Raw genomic sequence first — 16,313 nt, forward strand, 5'->3', positions numbered from 1 at the left:
GGGGGCCTATGAGGGCTTTCCCTGATGTTGGGAGATGTGAGGACTGGTGGGGCTATCGGGACCCGCCGTACCGGTTCTCGCAGCCAGCGCCCCCTGCTGCCCGGGAGCCGCAGCCGGCGCCGCCAGCGCCCCACACTGCCCGGGAGCCGCAGCCAGCGCCCCCCGCTGCCCGGGAGCCGCAGCCAGCGCCCCCCGCTGCCCGGGAGCCGCAGCCTGCACCCCCCGCTGCCCGGAAGCCGCAGCCTGCGCCTATTCCTCCGCCAGCTCCCCCGGCTCCTACTCCTCCGCCGGCTCTTCCGCCGGCTCCGGACCCTCCGCCGGCTCTTCCGCCGACTCTTCCGCCGGCTCCGGACCCACCGCCGGCCCTTCCGCCGGCTCCGGACCCTCCGCCGGCTCCCCCGGCTCCTGCTCCTCCGCCGGCTCCTGCTCCTCCGCCGGCTCCTACTCCTCCGCCGGCTCTTCCGCCGGCTCCTGACCCTCCACCGGTTTCCCCGTCTCCTACTCCTCCGCCGGCTCTTCCGCAGGCTCCTGACCCTACGCCGGCTCCCCCGTCTCCTATTCCTCCGCCGGCTCCCCCGGCTCCTACTCCTCCGCCGGCTCTTCCGCCGGCTCCGGACCCTCCGCCGGCTCCCCCGGCTCCTGCTCCTCCACCGGCTCCTATTCCCCCGCCGGCTCCCCCGTCTCCTGCTCCTCCGCCGGCTCCTACTCCTCCGCCGGCTCTTCCGCCGGCTCCTGACCCTCCGCCGGTTTCCCCATCTCCTGCTCCTCCGCCGGCTCTTCCGCCGGCTCTGGACCCTCCGCCGCCTCCCCCGGCTCCTGCTCCTCCGCCGGCTCCTATTCCCCCACCGGCTCCCCCGTCTCCTACTCCTCCGCCGGCTCTCCCGCCGGCTCCGGACCCTCCGCCGCCTCCCCCGGCTCCTGCTCCTCCGCCGGCTCCTATTCCCCCGCCGGCTCCCCCGTCTCCTGCTCCTCCGCCGGCTCTTCCGCCGGCTCCTGACCCTCCGCCGGTTTCCCCGTCTCCTATTCCTCCACCGGCTCCCCCGGCTCCTGCTCCTCCGCCGGCTGTCGACCCTCCGCCGCCTCCCCCGGCTCCTGCTCCTCCGCCGGCTCTCCCGCCGGCTCCGGACCCTCCGCCGCCTCCCCCGGCTCCTGCTCCTCCGCCGGCTCCTATTCCCCCGCCGGCTCCCCCATCTCCTGCTCCTCCGCCGGCTCTTCCGCTGGCTCCTGACCCTCCGCCGGTTTCCCCGTCTCCTATTCCTCCACCGGCTCCCCCGGCTCCTGCTCCTCCGCCGGCTGTCGACCCTCCGCCGGTTCCCCCGGCTCCTGCTTCTCCGCCGGCTGTCGACCCGCCGCCGGCTCTCCTGCCGGTTCCTGTCCCTCCGCCGGCTCTCCCGTCTCCTGACCCTCTGCCTCCCTGGCCTGTCCCTGCGGCTCCGCCTCCCCGGCCTGTGCCGGCGGCTCCGGGCGCTGAGCCTCCGCCGGTCCGGGTGTGGTCGTCCCGGTCTTGCGGTCGGGAGCCCGCGCCTTTGGGGGGGGGTACTGTCACGTCCTGGCTGTGCCCCTAGCCATCTCTGCGCTGGGCTCGGGGCATAGCCAGGACAGGACAGGAGGTGGCCTTTAGCCACCTCTACTCCTTTTTTTGGTTTCCCCAATTGGAGGCAGGTGTTAGTCATTGCCTCCAATTGGGGACCCTATTTAAGTTTAGTTTGTAGGCCCCAAGGCGTGGTTCATTTTGGTTTTGTTTATCCTGTGTAAGGAATACCCACGTCACTGGTTGCTGCTTTTTGTTTTGTTGGAGTCCTGCATTCTTTATTTTGTATTAAATGGATTACCTTACCTACCTCTACTCTGCGCCTGTGTCCTCTTCATCCCACAACCGTGACACTCTATAATTGCAAACAAAGGTTTCTGTACCAAACATTAAGTTCTGCTTTTCTGATGTATCAAATACTTATGTCATGCAAAAATTTGCAAATTAATTAGTTAAAAATCAGATTCCGTCACTCACAGTTGAAGAGTACCTATGATTAAAAATGACAGACTTCTACATGCTTTGTAAGTGGGAAAACCTGCAAAATCGGCCGTGTATCAAATACCTGTTCTCCCCACTGTATGTATGTTGTTGACCTGTCTGTACTAAAAATCATCCTGGACTTTAACTGTGCCATTCTAAAATTTAAATCTGAGCTTGTAACATTTGAGATATTTTTAAATATTCATCCACTGCTTTACTGGCAAGAGGAGATGAGTTTATCTACAATTAAACCTGTCCATCCGTGGTGACACTAATCAAGGCGCTGCAGGTGGCGGAGGGTCCGGTCATAATGATATGCATGCTCCCGTGTTCAACAGTGTTGAGCTGTGTGGGCGAGCTGCTACTCTGTATTCCAGTCACGACTTGTTTGCATTGAGATGTGTCCTAACCAGTCCAGTGTGATTAGCTGACCAGTGCTGTCAGTTGCATCCCATTATTATTAAATGGTGCCAGTCAGGAAGTAATATACTCCTCTGAGTCCTGTAATTACTCTCCCACAGTGCTCCAAGCAATTTCTGCCTGCTGCCGGAATGCCTCATCGTCCATTAACCTGATAAAGGACATCATAACAACACAACAACAAAAGAGGGATTGCACAAGATTTACAAACATTATTATTTAAATGTAGAATAAATGGGATCCTTCATTAATGCATTCATTTGACATTGGTAATTCTAATTGGAGCTTTTTTTAAAGTAAAAGGTAAACCAGAGAATTATACTCTCATAGAGAATATCACAAGTCTGAAAATGTCAATTTCAATCCCTGTAGAGGGCGATGTTTGACTTTAAAATAACTGCTGGGAACCACAGAGATGAAGATGGGTATTTTCTGTTTATCCTTACACTCTACTCTGTCAGGATAAGGCAAAGCCACAAAACCACAGTATCTGTTCGAGCACAAGCAGTGCCATTGAAGCCATATCCATGTTAAAGTAGTCCATTTATATTTAATTAATTGGCTGATCCCTCCTGATGACACAGTTGGAAGTCCCACCCAGTTGAAAACAATGTCAGACACATTTAACAATGAGGTCCATGCAAGAAAGTTGTTAAAGTCATAACAAATGAAAATGTCCACTAACTAATTAACCAGAACACTAAGGTCATGCTGAAGCAGAAAAAATGTCTTCATGTTAAAATAACACTAAATATATTGATCTAAACAAAGTTTTAAATGGTTTAAAAATACAGTGGGTCCTTCCATTCCAGATGGGAACCTTGGTTTAACCGCATGATATTGCTTTTTCTTATTTCCTCATAACTAAAATTCCCTGTGGGCTCCCCTAGTGCTGAGCTGCAGGCTAACAGTGGGACTATGGAGAACAGTCGAAGTAAAGTACATGCAAAAACAATAAACCAAAGCCAGTGTAAATATACATTACCGTTTGCATAGTCACATTGTGTGTTCGCTGTCTGGATGTGTTCCCATTTAATACAGGCGAACATAGTATCCCTTTTTACAGCTGGGCCGTCATTCATTGCTTAATTTACCATCCCATCTGTCAACCTTTCTGTGTTAAGGAGAACAGGACATGGTCAAAATCACAGAGATGATGGAACTGGTTTTTGTTAGATTAATTCCAAATAGTCAACAAATTAATGTAACAAATTAATTTAATATATATAAAGAGAGAATTACAATTATAGTACAACAGTTCTTCTGAGATTTGAGATGTTGCAAGAGCAAAGATGTAGGCAGAGGTAAGGAAAATGCAAGAGAGCTATATCCCAAACTGAAGTTGTGGGGGGGGGCGGTTAGCTAACATGAAGATACCATGACTAGTCCTGCAGAATAGATCCCTTATCAATTAGTGACACGTTTCTATCTGTTTCCTTGAGCCATTAATATGACATAGTGATGTTATCTCAAGGATCAAGCAAGCCAGGCAATAAAAAGCAAACCTTTCGTCCCTGCATTCACACCTTACAAAAACATCTGTTCACCATTAACATTCCCATGATAGCCTACTACGACAGAAATTAAGAACATAGGCATACATGTCTATACTAAATACGAAAGAATAATTTCATTGGTGACTAAATTGCATTGGTGACTTAACATTTTACAGTCCCTTCACAGAGTATCCATATCCCTGTATCCCTACTTCTTGATTAGATTTCAACCTAATTTCTTAAAAATACTCACTCTACGATTTAAACGTGTCATGGGGCCATGCCTAAGCAACTGATAGTATCATCTTTTATATTCCTGATTTGAAAAAATGTTTGACAAGCGGTTAACACACAGAGCAACACAGTGCCAGCAGAAGATAGTGAGGGACAAGTGAAGGGTCCAGGTGGGCGATAGGATCGAGCTGAGAGGGAATACCTGTCACAGCAGGAGTCAGTGAGGTATTGAAAGGGGACGTGGCCGTGCCGATAAAGAGAAACAGAGGGTCGATTGTTCCTGCCACGCTGCTGATAGCGGGGCAATGCCATTAAGATAAGGAGGATTAAGCTTGGCACAGGGAGAGTGCTGTCCTGGCTGCCACGCTCTGATGGACCGGACTGGAGAGATCCGAAGAGAGAGAGGGTCCAGCAGATGTTTGCAGATACGCTGCTATTCAGCGGCAGCACAGGACGCACACACTCAGATGCACTAAGCAACCAGGAAGGAAAGTAAAGGCTGTGTGCAATTAACACTGTACTTGGTCAGGATAAGGCAAAGCCTCAAAACCACCCTGGGTCGCAGCAACTTGTGTCCTTTGAGATCCATTTATCTTTACATGACAACAATTACTGTCATCAATCTGAATGGGCTCCCTTTCCAAGATGGTTGGAATATTGTTTCGCCTTCGTCCACAAACAACCATCTTCTGGCATTAATCCACCATCATTTGTAGCCCATTAGTGTCAGAGAGCGATAAGAACATAATGAGAACAAAAGAACCATAGCACAGGAGGACTCTTTAGCTAGTATCTAAAAGGGGCCTTAAATGTAAGATTTTTCATGTATTGCTACTGTACCATAAATACAAGCATAAATGACCAGCAGACCTCTCCAGTTAATGTTTTAAGTTAATGTTAATGTTCAGAGTGTCTGAGAAATTCTCCATCTAATCTAAATTGTCTATCAGTTTGCATTGACTTGTAGTCTCCTCATACTCGCTTCAGACACTGGTAGTACTACCCCCCCCACCCTAAACCATCCCAGACTCGTTGATACTATTCCAGTCTCGTTCAGTGAGAGAAGAGGAGACAAGTCATGTTATTATTAAAAATGTAGTCTTGTTAAACGTTAGAGGCAGGATTCCACATAGTTCCCCTTTAAAACCGTCACAACCACTGGTTTCCCCAAATATATGTCCTTATCTATGTACGTACAGTCATTCTAAATCCTTTCTATCTCAGAATGAGCATCTGACAAGCTGTGAATACCAAGGATCTAAAAGCACTTATTTACTTGCACTGTGGATCATTCCAGATCAACGTTCACCTCTGAAATTTCAACAGGCTATTCACCCAGGTGATTTAGTGTATTTTGTCTACGATGTGCATCTGTAATAATTATAATCATAATAAATCAATACATACAAAATGCACAAAGATCTTAAAGCCAGTATCTGGATAATACATGTGTGTGAAATGCTTGATATGATGGCATGTGTGAAGTACAAGGGATGTTAACAGAGACGCTTACTTTCTGGGCAACTTTCACAAATTGGTTGTGATCCAACTATCAAAAAAGCTTGTGTATTTAAAACTGTAGTCCAGGTTATTAATAATCTAGTCCAGGTTATTAATAATCTAGTGCAGGTTATTAATAATCTAGTCCAGGTTATTAATAATCTAGTCCAGGTTATTAATAATCTAGTCCAGGTTATTAATAATCTAGTCCAGGTTATTAATAATCTAGTGCAGGTTATTAATAATCTAGTCCAGGTTATTAATAATCTAGTCCAGGTTATTAATAATCTAGTGCAGGTTATTTATTGTCACGGCTTGGAATGGGTAGAAGGACAGAGGTGCAGAGGATTCAAAAAGGCAAAAGGTAATTTAATAATTTAATAAAAAATCACAAATGGCAGGAACAGGCAACAGTAACAGCAAACAACAGTGACCAACAAGAAACACTGGGGCAGGAGGAACTTAAACAGTGACACAACTAGGGAGCAAACAAGGCACAGGTGGAAACAATAAGGAGAAGGACAGGCTGTATGTGAGAATAAAAAGAAAAATAACATAACGAGCTACGTTCACAAAACCAAACAGAACAGAACCTCACATTTATAATCTAGTCCAGGTTATGAATACTCTAGTCCAGGTTATTAATACTCCAGATTATTCTTAATCCAGTCCATTATTTAAATAAACCGACCAGGGTGTTTACAAACAGTAAATAAAGTTATTTTTATCATCCGTGTGTATCAGCATGTATTCACCTATGACGCAGCAGCTTGGTTCTAAAGTTACATTCCCACAAATGGACTGGCTGATAAATCTGTCAGAAAGTCTCACAGTTAAGAATCAGTGACTAAATTTAACGAGAATGACAACAATACTGCATTATGAATTTGAAGTCATATGATCCTAATGGAAAGAATCTCCTATAAAAATACCATCAATAATGGACAAAACAACCTATTCAGCACTTTCATTGCAGATGGCTCAATCATCCGTGTTGTGATATAGATCATATTTAGTGCATTTGCTGTAAAGAGGTTAGCTGTCTCAGTAGAGCAGGATTGTTTTTATGCATTCTAGGAGATGATGTGATTCATTGTCTTTTGTGATACATTTTACAGAACATAATGTATGTGATCAGGATACACAGGCCTGCTTAAGGAAAGACTCGGGAAACATTTGCTCGGCGTAAGTGCCGCGGTCATGCTGCCATTGTATTATTTATTCTGTCAAGGTTTCGCATTATGTAATGTTCTGTGTTTCGTGTGAACCCCAGCAGGATCGCAGCTGCTTATGGCAGTAGCTCAAGAGGATCCTAAAAAAAAAACGAAATCCTATACTGTGTCATCAGATCTGAGAGGTTGGCCTCGGGACAGGGACAATCCCTCATCTCTCCCTGTCCCCGTGGTGAGAATGACAGAGTAATAATAGAGTACAGAAATTAGGCCTGTTACATCATGCACTGATATAAAAAAAATCTGTCATGAAATGAGTAGCACCATTGATATTGCAAATCCCAATTTAGCACTCCTGGATTTAGTTTGAATGTGTAGTTCAAGCTGACAGTTATCTCTACTGGAATATACCAATCACACATTGAAAGTGAAATGTGTGCCAAATACAAAAGAGATGCAAATGCACACACACTTTGTGAGGTCCCATGTATTATTCTCATTCAAAATCCAACTGTACTTTCCCTAACCCTGAACCCTAATACCGATGGAACATTTACTCCAAAACCTTCCCCTATGCCTTTTTCCCCATGGGAACTGTTGAAATGTCCTTAAATGGTCCCATTTTCCCTATTTACTATCCTTATGAGGACAACACTGTCTTCACAAATGGCTGGTTACCATTAAGGAAGTTATGCTCTAGGGTTTAGAGTTGGTGAGAGGTACCAAAGACACACTGCTCGTATAGCTCTTAAAGGAGAGACAACCTAACTTGCAATTGGAAATTTTCAACCTCACCTCAATAATGATATGAATCATGACCAGAAAACATGGATGCATGGAAAGACCAAAATTACAGTTCATTTCAATAGGCTAGAATTGGTTGTCATTCTTTTTTTGTTTTTCTAAATCAAGGAAATGCTTGCATGGTGGTGACTTTACAGACGGGAGGACATTTCTGATGGATGATGGGCGAGTTCCTCACATTTCAAGAGGCAATCAACACACCACAACATTGAGGGATGGTGAAATCTTACCACAAATAACAACAAAATGAATGACCATCACTCCATATCTTCTACCAATTACTGATGCTCAGAAATTCTTGATTTCACACATTCAAACATATATGACATGTATATGTTTATACACAGCTCTGGAAAATTAAGGGACCACTGAAAAATTATCAGTTTCTATGGTTTTAATATTCATAGTTATGTGTTTGAGTAAAATGAACAGTTTTGATTTATTCTATAAACTACTGACAACATTACTCCCAAATTCCAAATAGAAATATTGTCATTTAGAGTATTTATTTGTAGAAAATATCAACTGGTCAAAATAACCAAAATAAGATGCATTGTTTTCAGACCTCAAATAATGCAAAGAAAACCAATTCATATTCATTTTTCAACAACAAAAGACTAATGTTTTAACTTAGGAAGAGTTCACATATCAATATTCCGTGGAATAACCCAGATTTTTATCACAGCTGTCATGCGTCTTGGCATGCTCTCCACCAGTCTGTCACATTTCTGTTCGGTGACTTTATGCTACTCCTGGCACAAATATTCAACTAGCTCTGCTTTGTTTGATGGCTTGTGACCATCCATCTTCCTCTTGATCAGATTCCAGAGGTTTTCAATGGGGTTCAGGTCTGGAGATTGGGCTGGCCATGACAGGGTCTTGATCTGGTGGTCCTCCATCCACACCTGACTATGTGGCATGGAGCATTGTCATGCTGGAAGAACCAATTCACAGTTGGGGAACATTGTCAGAGCAGAAGGAAGCAGGTGTTCTTCCTGGATAACCTTGTACTTGGCCTGATTCATGTGTCCTTCACAAAGACAAATCTGCCTGATCCCAGCCTTGCTGAAGCATCCCCCGATCATCACTGATCATCACCAAATGTCACAGTGGGTGCGAGACACTGTGGCTTGTAGGCCTCTCCAGGTCTCCGTCTAACCATTAGATGATCAGGTGTTTGGCAAAGCTGAAACTTTGACACGTCAGAGAAGATGACCTTACTCCATTCCTCTACAGTCCAATCCTTATGGTCTTTTGTTAACTCCAGCCTGGCTCTTCTTTGCTTCTCATTGATGAAGGGATTTTTTGAGTTTTGCACGATTTCAGCACTGCCCCTAGGAGCCTGTTTCGAACCGTTCTCACCGTGCTGCTGTTTGCCATTATTTTTGTAGGTCACTTGATGTCATCAAATGGTTGTTGAGTGACATTCGAATGAGTTGACAGTCATCTCGGTCAGTGGACAGAGTGGTCTCTTAATTTTTTCCAGAGCTGTATGTAAAATATTGGCTAAATATACATATACTGTCATGAGAGAGGAGACCATAAGGATTGGACTGCCAGACCTCTTCTTGCTATGCTGGGTGACGATTATAAGAAGATTATGAGTACAAGAGACATTATGGGCCACATCAATGTTTTTTCATGTTAAGATGACCAGCAGGTCAATAAATGCATTTGTGCTGTATCCAGAGTCTGTAGGCACAATCAGCTGCACAACCAGATGGACAGGAATGACCTGGTGGGCTGTAGCAGTAGGAATCTTCAACATCCACTCTTTTTCACAGGTACCCTAAAATATATGTTTTTTTAAAAGGGGCCATTCTTTGAGGGCATTCAAATAACACAGTGGTATTAGGAAACTCCTCGTTTGTGAGCCTTGATATAAGAGATTAGTGTTAGGAACATTTCGAATTGATGGGCCTTGATATAACAAAGTAGTGTTAGGAAACTCATAAACTAGTTTATGGACCTGGAATTCACATTATACTAAGGTGCAAAAATACAAGTAATTCTGTTTCATATATCTATGCCAGCTACCTATATTGAAGATCAACATTTTTACTGTACACTGTTTAATTTGATGAGAACAAAATGGCATAACAATGGTCAATGGAAACCAAAATCAACAACCAATTGAGGGCTGGAATTCAAACTTACACTGAAAATCACAGAAAACAATTGAAACCACAAGCAGTTCCAACTTGCGCAAATTTCATCAAGTCAACTCATAATGTGACTCAGTAGTGTGTATGGCCCCCACGTGCCTGTATGCACTCTCGACAATGTTTGGGCTAGCTCCTGATGAGATGGCGGATGGTGTCCTGGGGGATCTCCTCCCAGACCTGGATCAGGGTATCAGTGAGCTCCTGGACAGTCTGAGGGGCTATTTGGCGTGTCAGATGCACCAATACATAACGTCACAGAGGTTCTCAATTGGATTCAAGTCTGGGGAACGTGAGGGCCAGTCAATGGCGTCAATGCCTTAGTCATCCAGGAACTGCCTACATACTCTGGCCACATGAAGCTGGGCATTGTCCTGCACCAGGAGGAACCCAAGGCCCACTGCACCAGTGTAAGGTCTGATGATGGATCTGAGGATGTCATCATGGTACCTAACAGCAGTCAGGGTACCGTTAGCTAGCACATGGAGGTATGCCTCCCCAGACCATCACTGACCCACTGCCAAACCGATCATGCTGGATGATGTTGCAGGCAGCATAATGTCCACCACGGTGTCTCCAGACTCTTTCACATCTGTCATGTGCTCAGTGTGAACCTGCTCTCATCTGTGAAGAGAACAGGGCACCAATGGTGGTCCTGCCAATTCTGGTGTTCTCAGGCAAATGCCAATTGAGCTGCTTGGTGCTAGGCTGTGAGCACAGGTCCCACGAGAAGACGTAAGGCCCTAATGCAACCCTCAAGGAATCTGTGTCCGTTTGGTCAGAAACAGGCACACCAGTAACCCACCGGAGGTCATTTTGTAGAGCTCCGGAAGTGCTCATCCTGTTCCTCCTCGCACAAAGGAGCAGATACCGGTCCTGCTGCTGGGTTGATGCCCTTCTACGGCCCTGTCCAGCTCTCCTCGTGTAACGGCCATCTCCTGAAATCTCCTCCATGCTCTTGAAACTGTACTGGGAGACACAGTAAACCTTCTTGTGACAGAATGTATGGATGTGCCATCCTGAAGGAGCTGGAATACCTGTGTAAACTGAATCGGCTGCAGGTACCCCCTCATGCTACCAGTAGTGACAAGGACCTGGCAAAACACAAAACTAGAGAACAATCATTCAGGAAGGATAAGGAGAGAGCAATTGTCTGTGGCCGCCACCTGCAAAACCATTCCCTTATTGGGGGTTGTCTGGCTGTTGCCTCTGAAGTGCACCTGTTGTCACTTTCATTTGCACTAAAACAGGTGACACTGATTTACAGTCACTTATGCTTCCTGACTGGACAGATTGATATCCCTGAAGTTTAATTGACTTGGTGCTACACTGTGCAGATTGTGTGTTCCCTTAATTTTTTGAGCTGTGTATATTCCCTTTTGTGTGTGGTGCATTGGTGAGCTGCTTTCATATGCTGTTCATTTCATATGAGATATGATTGGCATGCCTAGTTTAGCTAATGATTGGTGTTGTCTCCTGGCAGGCTTACCGTGCTAGTGAGATTCAACGCCCTCTATACCTCATTTAGACGTAATTGCCTCACCTGCGTTCCTGATCACTGTTCCTATTGAAGCTCCTCCTTTCCTCGTGTATCTTGTTGGATTTTGTGTTCGGTGTTGTGCTGTATATAACGTTGTTTCTGTGTTTTTTTGTGTCTGTTTTTTTATATCTTAGTTCTTTTGTTGAAAGTTATTTGTTCTACCTGTATCCTGCCTTTTACATGCTACAATGGGCAGTTAGCTATGTTGGACAAATTACACTCGTTAAGAATTACTTTGCATTGTGCACAAAACATCTTAGCTAGATATTCAGATGGTTAGATGCTGTATGATTTAATCTCAAATTGTCCACATTATTTATAATTTTAGACTACAATACCACCTTAGGCCACAAACAAGTATAAAAATTAACTCCCGGAGTAGAGAAATTGCTTGCTTTGACCAACTCAATCTAAATTGGAACAATTACATTTTAAAAACATATTTTTGTGAAGAAATTGAAAATACATGCCAAAACTTTGACATGAGAAGTAATTGAAAAGCAGTAGTATTTGAACCCAGGTCTGGTCTCCGTCTAGTGTTAGGCAACCAAGCATTAAATCTGTAGAAGGAAGACAGTGGTAAATCACAGCAGAGCTAAAAACATCAGCCCATACATCTTCAGCCTGACACCACCGTGACAGCCAGTCTGTAGGGACGTCTAACTAATGTTGTCACACCAGACAGAAGGACAGACAGACAGACAGGCAAGGATGTAGGCAAGCAGACAGCCAGGCAGACTTAACACCCGCTCTTGTTGACCCAGAATCAATGTTTTTTATTTTACTAGCTCTTAGCTATGGAGACAATCGTTGTTACGCAACACTAAGACGCAGCCAAATCATGTTTGACAGAGACCAAAATGGTGAAAAACATGAACAGAATGTATTTTCTTTGATATGTTATGACTAAATGGGATTCACATATAAAACAATGCTAATTCTAAAGTTATGCAATGATAAGCTCATATGGTGTGTTAACTAGAGACATTCAGAGCAATAATCCTTTGGAGATATTCAGGGAAATAATTCATAAATAGCAGAAAATGTGAAATCTGCATCTGGTGATTAGACAACCAATATCATAGGCTTATGAATTGTTGTTCCAGCAAGAAATATTCCAGGAAAGGAAATGGAACATTAAATTATGATAAATAAAATCTGGATTTTCACTTAATGTACAACGAAGAACATTTCCAATAGAACCTAAAATGTCATCATTTTCATTTACTGTGTTAAAGAGACCCATAAATCAGCATGTACTTGGTAAAAGCAACTGCTGTTAACACTACAACACAGGAGACCCCATCTTTTCCATTTTCCACACATGGATATGTCTGCATTTTCAAATTCAGATACAATTAGATATCTGGTACAGCAGGCTTTTAGCTAAGTTATGTTCAAGCTTCTCCAGCAAAAGCAGGAGTTGAGTTAATTCTTGAGAGCCTAATTAAAAAGCTTTCAAAGCTTGTTTTCAAACTCCTAATCATTACAACAGTGAAGACAATTAACTTATGCCCTGAGCAAGCACAAACATATACTGATTTAAACACTCTGCAAAGCAAATGAGTCTCTAATGATTGAATTTGAGCTTGCGCACTTGAACAAAATTAGACTTGCTTTAACAGACAGTTGAGTAGTCTCCGCTTCATACACAGGTGGAAGACAGTAAGCAATCAGTCATATTCTGTAAGGCATGCCAAGTCATCTACATGTAATGTTTTTTACAAACTGTATATGGTCTTCCCCATTAAGTTAGCAGTTACATGAATGTAGACTGTATTTTTTTGTGTAATGTATGTAATTATGAGGTTAGGCATGTTACCAAGGAAAATAATAAATGAATAAAAACTAAAAAAATTTAAGCAACTCTTGACTCTTCTTTTCCCCTGAACCTGGGTTTAAGGAAACCAGAGTGAGAATAAATCAAAATGTTTTAGTACATTCTTGAATGCACACAGTATGATAACATTCATCCAAGAGTGAGAGGTCAGTTTATTTATTCATGTAACCATCGATGGTTGTGTCACGTGGGGGTTGAAGGATTTCTGACTTATAGGAACAATATTCCCTCCAGCTAAATTAGTCTAGAATTATGAGCTAATTTGCAAGCCTTGATTTCCCAGGCTTGAGGCCTAATAACACAATATTTGGCACAAGGACCCATTTTGAATGGAATGGAATAGGAGGGCTGCTGTAAGATCCTATATTTGCTGTTGTCTCCATTCTGTTCCATATTACCCCAGCAATATGCGCTTTCCAATATATTTTATTAATTAATATCCAATAAGTGTTGTATTTTATTTGATAAAGACGGAAAATATTATAACAATATATTATAATCTTTAAAATATATATAGATATAGATTAATATTATTATTATTATTTATATATATATATATATATATATACAGTATAAAGAGAAAGCTGAGTGCTTTGCACAAGTATTCAAACCCCTGACCAATTCACTCATATTCTTGAACTACAGATGGTACATTGACATTTCATTAGGCTTTATATATATTTTGAAAACATTGACACTCCAAATGAATGAATTATTGTAAGGTGTCACTGGTTTTATGGATTTATGTTGGGATACATTGGTAAGAAAAATGAAACTGAAATACAGCTCTGGAAAAAATGAAGGGACAACTGTAAAATTAACAGTTTCTCTGGTAAGTTTTTGAGTAAAATGAACAGTTTTGTTACATTCTATAAACTACTGACAACATTACTTCCATATTCCAAATAAAGATATTGCCCTTTAGAGTATTTATTTGTAGAAAATAACAACTGGTCAAAATAACCAAAAAGAAAGATGCATTATTTTCAGACCTCAAATAATGGAAAGAAAACAAATTCATATTCATTTTTCAAAAACAAAGTACTAATGTTTTAACTTAGGAAGAGTTCACATATTAATATTTGGTGGAATAACCCAGATTTTTTATCACAGCTTTCATGTGTCTTGGCATGCTCTCCACCAGTCTGTCACATTACTGTTGGGTGACATTATGCTACTCCTGGCACAAATATTCAACTAGCTCTGCCATGTTTGATGGCTTGTGACCATCCATCTTCTTCTTGATCAAATTCCAGAGGTTTTCAATGGGGTTCAGTTCTGGAGATTGGGCAGGCCATGATAGGGTCTTGATCTGGTGGTCCTCCATCCACATCTTGATTGACCTGGCTATGTGGCATGGAGCATTGTCATGCTGGAAAAAACAATTCTCACAGTTGGGAAGCAGGTGTTCTTGCAGGATAACCTTGTACTTGGCTTGATTCATGCGTCTTTCACAAAGACAAATATGCCCAATTCCAGCCTTGCTGAAGCATCCCCAGATTATCACCGATCCTCCACCAAATTTCACAGTGGGTGCAAGACACTGTGGCTTGTAGGCCTCTCCAGGTCTCCGTCTAACCATTAGATGACAGCAGAAAATTTCACTGGTCAGAGAAGATTACCTTGTTCCATTCCTCTACGGTCCAATCCTTATGGTCTTTTGCAAACTTCAGCCTGGCTCTCTTTTGCTTCTCATCGATGAAGGGCGTTTTTCGAGTTTTACACGATTCAAGCCCCTCCCATAGGCACCTGTTTCATACCGTCCTCACCGTGCACTTCACCCCAGCTGCTGTTTGCCATTCTTTTTGTAGGACACTTGATGTCATCCTAGGGTTGTTGAGTGACATTCGAATGAGTTGACGGTCATCTCGGTCAGTGGTGGTTTTCACCCTCTGCCAGTCTGTAGCTTTGTTGTCCCCAATGTCTGTTGCTTGACCTTGTTCTTATGAACTGCCATCTCTTACATTTTCAGGATGGAAGCAACCTGACGCTCAATGTATCCCTCTGCCAGTGAAGCCAGAATTTAACCCTTCTTTTCCTCACACAAACATTTTCTTTTCAACACTTTTGTGATGCTGAATAGTTATTTTTTTATTCTAATTACTACTTACACAGTTTTTGCCACCCAGCTGGTCCGATTGCAAGAGGATAGTGATGACCACAGAAGTCAGTTTTTTTCTCGTTAAATTAGATTTGGTTCAGGAAATCCCCTAATCAGTACCTCATTAAGTAAAATTAGGTGTACCTGTGTTGGAATTTAACAGAAACTGTAATGAAATGGCTGCCATACATGTAGAGATGCTGATTTAAGAAAAAGAAAAATGTTCTCTTAATTTTTTCCTGAGCTGTATGTTGCTTGAATACATAAAATAAATACCATAACAAGAACACAGTTACCTTACTATTGGGCTCCACCTGTGAACCATTAAAGTTGCTGTCACATTGTTTAGAAAAAGACATCACTACTGAAATATCTTTGGTTACTGTAGGTTAAAGCAAAATGAAGACCAAACACCATTCTACAGAAGTTTGAAAGTGACACAAATGCATGTATTAGGAAAAGGGTACAAAGTAATATAAATTTTTTAGATATCTCAGCAAGCACAATTGGATCAAGAAGTGGAATCTGTATCATCCAGGCAAAGCCAAGAAAAGGTTTTCCCTGATAAAACACAGTGCTCAAAAAAGGAGACATCTGAATACTTCCCACAGGTTCAAGAGACTTGAAGATTGCGGAATGCCTTCCTCCTAAGCATACTTGCAGGTTAACTTGTGTACCTCTCCAGACAAACTCAGTCAGCTTTGCAGGCACCAGGCCTTGCCAAAGGAACTCATTAGAGCGCAACGAGCCCAGGACAATCCCTGCTGATGATACTTCCCCTACCTGGGTGATCAATTTGTATCGACTGGGTGCTATGAAACATTTGATAAAGATTAGCAACTACACGTAAACATTGCTCTGAACTTGATCTTTTTTCATAACTTGTTTTCTAAGCAGCAGCATCAAGTCATCATGGGCCAGCTGGTCAGAGGAAGGGATGTTTGCCAAAGTGTCTCCCACTCACTCTCTAATATCAGTTAATTACTGTGGTTAATCAGCCTGATAATTAGCCTGGGCTCCATGCCATTTC

This window comes from Esox lucius, chromosome 17 (assembly GCF_011004845.1).
Source record: "Esox lucius isolate fEsoLuc1 chromosome 17, fEsoLuc1.pri, whole genome shotgun sequence".
Lineage (NCBI taxonomy): Eukaryota > Metazoa > Chordata > Actinopteri > Esociformes > Esocidae > Esox > Esox lucius.